This window comes from Oryctolagus cuniculus, chromosome 18 (assembly GCF_051225735.1).
Source record: "Oryctolagus cuniculus isolate XC-2025 breed Fujian yellow rabbit chromosome 18, ASM5122573v1, whole genome shotgun sequence".
In the NCBI taxonomy this organism is placed as follows: Eukaryota; Metazoa; Chordata; class Mammalia; order Lagomorpha; family Leporidae; genus Oryctolagus; species Oryctolagus cuniculus.
In genome coordinates, this window is record NC_142884.1 from 44,005,044 (window position 1) to 44,016,484 (window position 11,441).

The following is an 11,441-nucleotide window of genomic DNA, read 5'->3' on the forward strand; positions in this document are numbered from 1 at the left end:
TCAGCAAAAGATGTTCCAAATACTTGGGCCCCTGCACCCATGTGGGAGACCTGGAAGAAGTTCTAGGCTCCTGGGTTCAGCCTAGTCCAACCAGGGCCATTATAGTCATTTGGCATTTGAGGAGTGAAACAGGAGATAAAAATCTCTCTCTCTCTCTCTCTCTCTCTCTCTCTCTCTATCTCTATCTCTATCTCTTCCTCCTCCTCCTCCTCCTTCTCCTTCCTCTGTCCAATTAAAAAAAAAAAAAAAAAAGCTAAGTACTGGGGCGGGTGCTGTGGCGCAGCAGGTTAATGACCTGGCCTGAAGTGCTGGCATCCCATATGGGAGCCAGTTCGAGACCCAGCTGCTCCACTTCTGATCCAGCTCTCTGCTTTGGCCTGGGAACCTGCACTCACGTGGAGACCAGAAGAAGCTCCTGGCTCCTGGCTTCAGATCATCACAGCTCTCGCCTTTGCAGCCAATTGGGGAGTGAACCAGCAGAAGGGACACCTCTCTTTCTCTCTCTCTCTCTAAATCTCTTCTCTCTGTGTGACTCTGACTTTCAAATAAATAAATAAATCTTTAAAAAAAAAAAAAGCTAAGTACTGTGGCCCTCCAACACCAATTAGCTGGCATTCTGGGAAAGGCAAAATTGCAGACACAGCAGTTTGTGGGCAAGGTGGGGAGCAGAGCAGGTGAGGTGCTGGGTTTTTCTCAGAGTGGTGAAACTGATCTATAGGACATAGTAAAGGCAGGACACTGTGCACCTGCCAAAACCCACTGACCTGGACAGCAATCAAGAGCATCCCTTGGTGGGGCTGGTGCTGTGGTGTAGTGGGCTAAGCCTCCATCTGTGGTGCCAGCATCCCATATGGGTGCTGGTTCATATCCCGGCTGCCCCTCTTTGGATCCAGCTCTCCGCTATTGCTGGGGAAGCAGTAGAAGATGGCCCAAGTGCTTGGGGCCCCGTAGCCACATGGGAGACCTGGAGGAAGCTCCTGGATCCTGGCTTTGGACTGGCCCAGCTCTGGCCATTGTGGCCATTTGGGAGTGAACCAGTGGATGGAAGACTTCTCTCTCTCTCTCTTTCTCTCTGAAACTCTGCCTCTCAAATAAATAAATAAATCTCAAAAAGAAAAGAAAAGAAAAGAAAAAAGTGACCTTTGGTGGATGTGATTATTTAAAGAAATCATTCAGGAAGTCAATAGGATACTGAGCATAACAATCACAATCAGTGCTACAGTTTTGGGGCCCCTGCTCTAAAGCCTACAGCACCCACTAAAGGGAACTTTCCAGAGCCCAAGAGAGGAGGGCCAGCGTGCCCTGGGCACTGTGCCCCAAGGAAGAAGGTCAGACCTCTGGTTTTGCCTGCATGTGGCCCAGCGTCAATGCCGAAGTCCTTAGCAGGTCCTAGGATGTGCCTGATGAGCTGGAGACCCTGAGTCCTGCCCCCGACCCCTGCAAGCACTGCTTCTCTGACCTCACTCCCCCAAGGGCCTCCTGGTTGTTCTCTCCTGCAGGTCCTTGCCGTCCAATGCCTTAAGACCCCTGTCCCCACTACGCGAGGCGCACAGCCTCCTACACAGAGCTGTGCCCAAAACCGTCCTCCGCAGGACCCTCCTCACCTCCCCTGACACCCAGTCTGTCCCTCTGATTCTCCCTCCCTCTCTCCCTCCCTCTCTCTCCCTCTCTCCCTCACACAAACACGGTGTCATCACTTGTAACTGAAGTCCACGCTTCACCCCGACTTCCTTGACTTGCACCTGCCATCTGTTTTCTATTCCAGGATCCCGCGCGGGCTGTCCTTTCACATTTAGAGGCTGTGTCTCCTTAGGTCGTCTTGACTACAGCAGTCTCTCAGGTCCTCCTCGGTGGGGACAACCTCGACAGCGAGACGCACTGGTCACCCAGCAGGCATTTTCTCCTTCTTGGGCATTATTGGATCCCTGTGTGGGAGGAGACACCGGGCAGACAGGTACTGTCTGTCTGGCCACATCACGGGCTTGTGACGCGCAGGTGAGACATGAACGAATGTGCTAGGTGAACACGTCCACCCTCGGGTTTCAGAGAGCTGCCTTCCTCGTGTCCCTCATAAAGACAATGAGGCCTCCAAGGGTCAGGTGACTTGCTACTTAGAGGAGCAGAACCAGAACCTCCCTGACCTTGACCTTCTTTCTTTTTTTTTTTTTTTTTTTTTTTTGACAGGCAGAGTGGACAGTGAGAGAGAGAGACAGAGAGAAAGGTCTTCCTTTGCCGTTGGTTCACCCTCCAATGGCCGCCGCGGCCGGCGCGCTGCGGCCGGCGCACCGCGCTGATCCGATGGCAGGAGCCAGGAGCCAGGTGCTTTTCCTGGTCTCCCATGGGGTGCAGGGCCCAAGCACCTGGGCCATCCTCCACTGCACTCCCTGGCCACAGCAGAGGGCTGGCCTGGAAGAGGGGCAACCGGGACAGAATCCGGCGCCCCGACCGGGACTAGAACCCGGTGCGCCGGCGCCGCTAGGCGGAGGATTAGCCTATTGAGCCGCGGCGCCGGCCTTGACCTTCTTTCTATGACTGCCACACCCTGCTATACGCCAGGACCCCTCATCCACCCGGGGTCAACCCCTCAAGCTGTCCCACAGGGGAACTTGGGAGCCAGCCGCGTGCTGCTGGCTCCCTGGCTGCTCCTGTGTAATGCTGGCCATCTGGGCCAGCGCCCTGCGCGTTTCAGTCCATTGCACCCTTCTTTCATAGTTGCAAGTGGGAAGAAGACCGAGCAGAGCAAACAGCATGCCGACACCAGTAACTGCCCAACAGGAGGGAGACCTTACAGGCCAAGACGGGCACTTCTCCAGGCCTGCTGACCCCCGAAAGCTGCACAAAGTGCTAGAAGCCCCCTCAGAGGCCATGGTAAGCACGGAGACGTGAGGAGGGGGTGGACAGCACTCCTTCCCCTCTGAATGCCCCGCCCGCCAGGTGGACAGATGGACAGGCCAACTTCTCACTCCTTCCTCTTCAGTACCTTTTCAGGAAAATATCCAGGGTTCCCTGCCCATTAATGCCTGTTTGGCAGCCTTTTTTTTTTTTTTTTTTTACAGGCAGAGTGGACAATGAGAGAGAGAGACAGAGAGAAAGGTCTTCCTTTGCCGTTGGTTCACCCTCCAATGGCCGCCGTGGCCGGCGCGCTGCGGCCAGCGCACCGCGCTGATCCGATGGCAGGAGCCAGGAGCCAGGTGCTTTTCCTGGTCTCCCATGGGGTGCAGGGCCCAAGCACCTGGGCCATCCTCCACTGCACTCCCTGGCCACAGCAGAGGGCTGGCCTGGAAGAGGGGCAACCGGGACAGAATCCGGCGCCCCGACCGGGACTAGAACCCGGTGCGCCGGCGCCGCTAGGTGGAGGATTAGCCTAGTGAGCCACGGCACCGGCCTGGCAGCCTTTCAACATGAGCTTTAGGGACACCTGTGCGGGCCGGGAGTCCAGTTTCATCTAGGCACCTACAATCTGCTAAGCACCCAGGTCCTTTCCTGCTCGCCGCAGGCCCAGGACACAGTGAATTCTAACTTAACACGGAACAGAGAATCAACATCCATCACACTAACTCCATTGGCCTCAAAACAAGTCTCATCCCTCTAAAAAGCCCACCCTTCAAAACAGCAGGCAATTGGGGCGGGTATTCGGTGCAGTGATTAAGGTTGGAATGCTCACATCCCATATCAGAGTATCTGGGTTTGAGTCTTAACTGCACTTCCAGTTCCAGTTTCCTGCTAATGAGCACCCTGGGAGGCAGCAGTGTGCTCCGAGTAGTTGGATCCCTGCTACCCACATAGGAGACCCAAACTGGGCCCCAGGGTCACAGCTTTGGCTGTCGCAGGCATTTGGGGCATAAACCAGCAGATGGAAGGCACTTCTCTCATTCTCTATCTCTGTCTTTCAAATACTTAAAAAAAAAAAAGATTGTATTTATTTATCTGAGAGGCAGAGCCACACACAGAGAGAGGGAGAGACAGAAAGGTCCTCCATTTGCTGGTTCACTGCCCAAATGGCTAAAACAGCCAGGGCTGGGCTGACCTGAAGCCAGGAGCCAGGAACTTCTTCTGGGTCTCCCACATGGTTGCAGAGGCCCAAGCACTTGGACCATCTTTCACTGCCTTCCCAGGCTACAAGCAGGGAGCTGGATTGGAAGTGGAGCAGCCAGGACATAAACCAGTGCTCTTATGGGATGCTAGCACTGCAGGCAGAGGCCCAGCCCGCTATGCCACAGTGCTGGCCCCTCAAATATTTTTAAAGAGCAAAAAACTGAGGGGCTGATGTTGTGGTACAGTGGGTTAAGCTGCCAACTTTTACATCAGCATCCCATATAAGCTCCTGTTCAAGTCCCGGCTGCTCCACTTCCAACCCAGCTTCCTGCTAATGCACTGAGGAAAGCAGCAAAAGATGGCCCAAGTACCTGGGCCCCTGCCACACATGTGGGAGACCCAGATGGAGTTCCCGGTTCCTGGCTTTGGCCTGGCCCAGCCCTGGCTGTTGCAGCCATTTGGGGGGTAAACCAACAGATGGAAAATCTTTCTCTCCCTCTTTTTCTCTCTGTAACTCTGCCTTTCAAATAAATAAATCTTTAAAAAACTAAAAAGCACACACTTAGCATACTAAGAATTCTTTCCAGTTCCTGTGGGCATTTGCAAAAGGAAACTAAGATCACCACATGCAGCAAACCAGTTAAGATTAGCTTAACACTTGCTTGACCACATTTGGTTTATAGAATTTTGTGAACCAATGTAAGTAGGAATGTTACTTATAAACAAATACCATGTATGAATAGACCTTATTCAGATTTCACTGAGAAAGAGAATCTCATTCCAAGATATGGAAATGTATTTGAGGAATACAAACTAGGGAGTGTATCTTGATGAAAAATTTCTTTTTTTTTAAAGATTTGTTTTATTTATTTGTAAGACAGAGATACAGAGAGAGTTAGAGAGAGAGGTCTTCCATCTGCTGGTTCACTCCCCAGATGACCACAACCGCCAGAGCTGCGCTGATCCGAAGCCAGGAGCCAGGAGGTTCCTCCAGGTCTCCCACGTGGGTGCAGGGGCCCAAGGACTTGGGCCATCTTCTACCACTATCCCAGGCCACAGCAGAGAGCTGGAACGGCAGAGGAGCAGCCAGGACTAGAACCGGTACCCATATAGGATGCCAACGCTTCAGGCCAGGGCTTTAACCCACTGCACCACAGCGCCGGCCCCAGTGAGCAATTTCTGAAGCCAAAGATTTCCCAGGAAAACTTCCACTACAGTTTCATTACAGTGTTGAGATGGTGGGCATTAAGGACCGCGCCAGCCGGCCAGGCCCAGTGAGGTCATCTTGACTTGGGAAAGTTCTCCGCAGCTCCTCAGTTTTACAAGTTCTGAAGTCTCATTTCCCCAATCCAGCAGATGTGATAGAATTTAAGAAATCCCTTCACACCAACCCAGCCCATACAGCTCGATTTCTAAGAGAAAGGAAGAAGCCATTAACGTTCAACCCTAGCGTTCAGTGCCTGAACATCCCTACCTGCTGCCCCGAGTCCCCCACTCCTGGTAACGGGTAACCAGAGAACTAGACGGCAGATTGGAAGACTGCTGGGTCAACGCACAGCACATGGTCCCAAGCTACAACTTAGAACATTCCACCTCCTTGGCCAGTGCAGTACTTGCATAGAACTGAACGGTCTTTTCATGTCTACTGTTCCATCTCTTCTCACGGTGCCTCGGGGGGCACACACTGCCATCTGAATGACACACGCAAGAATCTAAAGTTAGAGGAGGAAGTGGTCGGTTCTGATTACAGCTGTAGCTAAAGATGGGGCATCCACCAATCCAGCAACTCCCAAGACAGCCCAAGGTTGCACAGGAACCAGGAGGCAGCAGAGCAACTCCCAAGACAGCCCAAGGTTGCACAGGAACCAGGAGGCAGCAGAGCAACTCCCAAGACAGCCCAAGGTTGCACAGGAACCAGGAGGCAGCAGAGCAACTCCCAAGACAGCCCAAGGTTGCACAGGAACCAGGAGGCAGCAGCCCTTCCCTCCGACCTCCTGCCCTCAGATGTCCTCCTCATTCCACCTCACTGGCACCTTGAGAACGCGACTCCTAGTGATCTGGGACGCACGTGTCTGTCAGAGCACGGGTCTCCCTTCCTTAGAAAACACTTCATAAATGCAGGGAAGTTCTATGCCCAGGGCCTCTGTTCCACATATCCATGCACACACAGACTGATACATCGCCCACAGCTAACATAAACCGCGAGTAAGCAGATCACAGCTGCTCTCGCCCTGTCCATATTTCAGACTCTGAAGAGACTCAGACGAGCCTGTGTCCTCTCTGGACGAGAGAAAACACCGGCATTATTCACAGACTCCGCATGCCGTGTCTCACACATCTGATGTTGCTGTCATTAGCTTCACGTGGCCGCCTCCCCAGACTCGCCCGCCCCTTCAGTGTGTGAGAAGATAAACATCTGGCTCCGCCCCAACCTGCTCTTTGCTGACTTTTTTTCTAATGTAAGGCTCACGCTGGTTAACACATATACAGAAAAATCCCATCTTACTGGAGTTCATGAATTGATGGGCAACCTGTGCCACACAAGCCCAACACAGACCACGCCCTCCGTGACCAGCCAGGTTTCAGCATGCGGTCACTAGGCAAGATGAACGATACTACCTGTGGGGAGCAAACCGGACTAGACTGAGTTACTGGAATTAAGACTTATTCTATGCATCTGCTCTCCCACAATATGGCGCTGGGAGAGAAGTAAACAGCTTCCGCACAGCTGCCTCCAGTTCAACCAATGGACTGTAGGGCTTGCTCCTGATTGGAGGAGAGCAGCGTGCTCGGCGTGTGGGCAGCCGAGTTGGGATTGGCGGAGGAGGACTATAAAGGAGGAGAGAGACGGCATGCACCAGGAACATCTATGGGGAACACCTAAGGGGAACACCTGTGCAGCCCCCGAGAAGAGCCAGCCGGCGGTGTGCCGCTCCCCTGCGGAAGTGGGGAATGTGGCCAGGGGGAACTGCCCTTCCACGGAGGTGGAAGGGATAGTAGCCAACCCGGGAAGAACCAGCAGCAAACCCGGGGAGGGCCGAGCAGACGAAAGAACAGCGCAGGGTCCTGTGTCGTTCCTCCACGAAGACGGGGAGCGACAACTACCCAGTGATTCCATAGAGACACTGGGGCACAGTGCTCACCAGCAAACCCCATGCCCAGAACAATATATATGTTTAATCTGCTAAAGGGTTATGAAACTGGTGCATTCTATTGAAATGGCCAAAGGAAAGTTCAATATGATAGATTTTAAAGCAAATACTCTTTTTTTTTTTTTTAATTTGACAGGTAGAGTTATAGACAGTGAGAGAGAGACAGAAAGAAAGGTCTTCCTTCTGTTGGTTCACTCCCCAAACAGCTGCCACGGCCGGCGCCGTGCCAATCCAAAGGCAGAAGCTGGGCACCTCCTCCTGGTCTCCCATGCGGGTGCAGGACCCAAGCACTTGGGCCATCCTCCACTGCCCTCCCAGGCCACAGCAGAGAGCTGGCCTGGAAGAGGAGCAACCGGGACCAGAACCCCACGCCCACATGGGGTGCCGGCACCACAGGCAGAGCTATTAACCAAGTGAGCCACGGCGCCAGCCCAAATAAAGCAAACACTCTTGATACATGAACATGTTCTTTGCCAAATTGGTATTCCAGGATAAATGTATCAATCTCAAGTGTGTCAATCTCAAAGATATAGGAAAAAATTTTGTTTCTACCCTATTCTGTTCCAAAGGGCTTACTGGTTCTACCTAAGATTTTGGATTCATGGAGGCCAGCACTGTGGCATAGTGGTAAAGCCACCACCTGCAGTGCTCGATCCCATATGGGCACGAGTTTGAGTCCCGACTGCTCCACTTCCAAGCCAGCTCTCTGCTAAGGCCTGGGAAAGCAGTGGAAGATGGCCTAAGTGCTTGGGCCCCTGAATCTGCATGGGAGACCTGGAAGTAACTCCAGGCTCCTGGCTTCAGATCAGCCCAGCTCCAGCCATTGCAGCCATTTAGGGAGTGAGCCAGAAGATGGAAGATCTCTCACTCTCTCTCTCTGCTCTGCCTCTCTGTAACTCTGCCTTTCAAATAAATAAATAAATCTTTTTTTAAAAAAAGATACTGGATTCACATCTTTAATATCACATTAACTTGCATTGCTCAAAACAGTTCATAACCACATAAGCATATGCACAAACACATGTATGCAGTGTCAAGGCTTTTCATTTTAACCTTTTTCTGTTGAGCCTTTCTAAAACATACTACGGCCACCCTATCCTGTGACCACTCGAAGTCAGTGACAACCATCAACATTTTATTTTTTATATCTAATTAGAATTATTTCTTATAATTACTTTGTACATTTAGTATGTGTCTTCTCTCAAAAGCTACTGCTAAGCTGAGTGGTTTACCTATCAAACTGGAAACACTGAATTAATAAGTTTTAATGAATGAATCAGCTGAGACAAGGATCACCAATGGCAGCTAACAACACAGAGAGACAATTGGCCCCGCATTAATAAGCTACCTCCCCAATGAAGTGTACATCACGTTTGGCCTTATCTTACCAAACAGAACCCGAATCATGCCACATCTCTAGAGCTGGCCACAACTTAACAGGAAACACAGATGGCAGAGGAACCAGTTAAATGACATCACACAGGATGCAAGCGGCATACTCTATAGCCTGGGAAACTCTAAGGGGCAAAGGACATGCTTCTTCAAAAGCAAAAACCTTTTTAAAAGACAAAAAAGATGGGGCTCACACTGTGGCATAGTGGGCTAATCCACCTACAGCGCCGGCATCCCTTATGGGTGCCGGTTCAAGTCCTGGCTGCTACACTTCTGATCCAGCTCTCTGCTATGGCCTGGGAAAGCAGTGGAAGATGGCCCAGGTCCTTGGGCCCCTGCACCCATGTGGGAGACCTGGAAGAAGCTCCAGGCTCCTGGCTTCGGAACGGCACAGCTCTGGCTGTTGGGGACAGCTGGGGAGGGAACCAGCGGATGGAAGACCTCTCTCTCTCTCTCCCTGCCTCTCCTTCTCTCTGTGTGTAATTCTGACTTTCAAGCAAAAAATATACCTTTTAAAAAAAAAGAGAGAGAGACAAAAAAGATGAGGAAATCTAGAGATTAAGAAGGCCGCTATAGAACATGATAACCAACATCAACAGAATGCACCTTTTCCAGTGTATACTGAATGTTCTCCAGGACAGACCACATTAGGCCATACACCCTCCCCTCTATAGTCTTTCTGTAGTGTTTTTGTTTGGCTTTGGGGTCAGGGTGTTGCGGTGCAGCAGGCTAAGGCCTCACTTGGGGTGCCTGCATCCTGCATCTAGGTGCCTGGGCTCAAGTCCCACCTCCACTTCCAATCCAGCTTCCTACTAGTGCACACCCTGAAAGGCTCAGGTGATGCCCCAGGCACGTGGGCCCTTGACACCCACATGGGAGACCTGGATGGAGTTTCAGGCTCCTGGCTTTGGCCTGATCCAGTCCTAGCTGTTTAGAAGACATGCAGTTAAAAAACTTATATTTTTAAAGAAATAATTCCATTTATAATAACACCAAAAAAGAACACAATGCATGTGAATAAACATAACCAAGGAGTTGAAAACTATTATATAATAAAAATTACAAAATATTGCTAAAAGCAATTAAAGGAAATCCAATAAATGGAAAGACATGTTCATGAGTTGGAAAACAACATTGAAGATGGCAGCATTACTCGAAATAATATACAAATTCAATGCAATTTCTATCAAAAAATCCCAGTAAAAGTTTTTGCAGAAATAGAAAGATCCACTTAAAAATTCATATACAATACTAGGGGACTTCAGATAGGCAAAAAAAAAAAAAACCCTAGAGATATAAAAACAAAGTTGGAGGTCTCACATTCCCAGATTTCAAAACTTGCCAACAGGGCAAGGACAGTTTTTCAACCAAAGGTACTGAAAAACTGAATATTCACATGCAAAAGAAACAGGCTGGACCCTTACCATCTACCAAAATCAAAAATCAATTCAAAATGGAGCAAGATCTAAACTCAAGAGATAAAACTATAAGACCATGCAATAAAAATGGTGGGGAAAACCTCATACCATTAGATTTGGCAATGGTTTCTTGGATATGGCACCAAAAGGATAAGCAACAACAACAACAAAAACCTAGATAAATTGTACTGTTTCAAAATGTAAAGTTTTGTACATCAAAGGATACTATAAAACAATGAAAAGGTAACCCAGGACATGAGGGAAAATATTTACAAATCATCCAAGAGTATGATTTGTCACAAAGGCAGTGGAGAAAACATAATTAAAGGGTATGTTTAATTTGGCACAAACATGTTTGAAATCCATATAAGGGGTCTTCAAACAATACATAGAAAATGTGTTTTATGAATAAACTAGGCATAGATTTCAAAACTTGTGTGCCAAAGTAATCTTTTGATTCTGTGTTTGAAGTTCTCTTGTATTTTCTTTCATGGATTAAAATCTGGAATCTGTAAAGGACTCTTACAACTCACTAAGAGAAAATTTAAATATGGGCAAAGGACATGAAAAGACCTTCCTCTAATAAGATATACAAGCAAGCTAATAAACAAATAAAAATTCCCAGCATCACTAATGTGTAGAGAAACATGAATCGAACTGGGATGAGATAGCGCCTCACACGCGTCAGATAGGGTCCTAAGAAGAAGACAGAAAACAACAAGTGCTGGCGAGAATGGGCAGAGTTGGAAACCTGTGTACTGTGGGATAGTAAAATCCTGCAGAGAACAGCATGACCGTTCCCCCCAAAATTAAAAATGGAACTACCATATAGTCCAGCAACCTCATTTCTGTGTATACCCAAAAGAATTCAAAGTGGAGTCTGCAGAGTGGACAGTGAGAGAGAGAGACAGAGAGAAAGGTCTTCCTTTGCCGTTGGTTCACCCTCCAATGGCCGCCGCGGCCGGCGCGCTGCGGCCAGCGCACCGCGCTGATCCGATGGCAGGAGCCAGGAGCCAGGTGCTTTTCCTGGTCTCCCATGGGGTGCAGGGCCCAAGCACCTGGGCCATCCTCCACTGCACTCCCTGGCCACAGCAGAGAGCTGGCCTGGAAGAGGGGCAACCGGGACAGAATCCGGCGCCCCGACCGGGACTAGAACCCGGTGTGCCGGCGCCGCTAGGCGGAGGATTAGCCTAGTGAGCCGCGGCGCCGGCCACAAAGTGGAGTCTTGAAGAGATATTTTCATACACATGTTCAGTGAGTACAACAGCCAACGAACAGTTCAAACATTCACTGATAGACAAGTGCATTAAAAAAAATGTGGTGGGGCCGGCATTCTGGCGGAGAAAGTTAAGCGTCTGCCTGAAGTGTCAGAATCCCTTGTGGGTGCCAGTTCAAGCACCAGCTGCTCCAATTCCAATCCAGCTCCCTGCTAATGCTCTGGGGA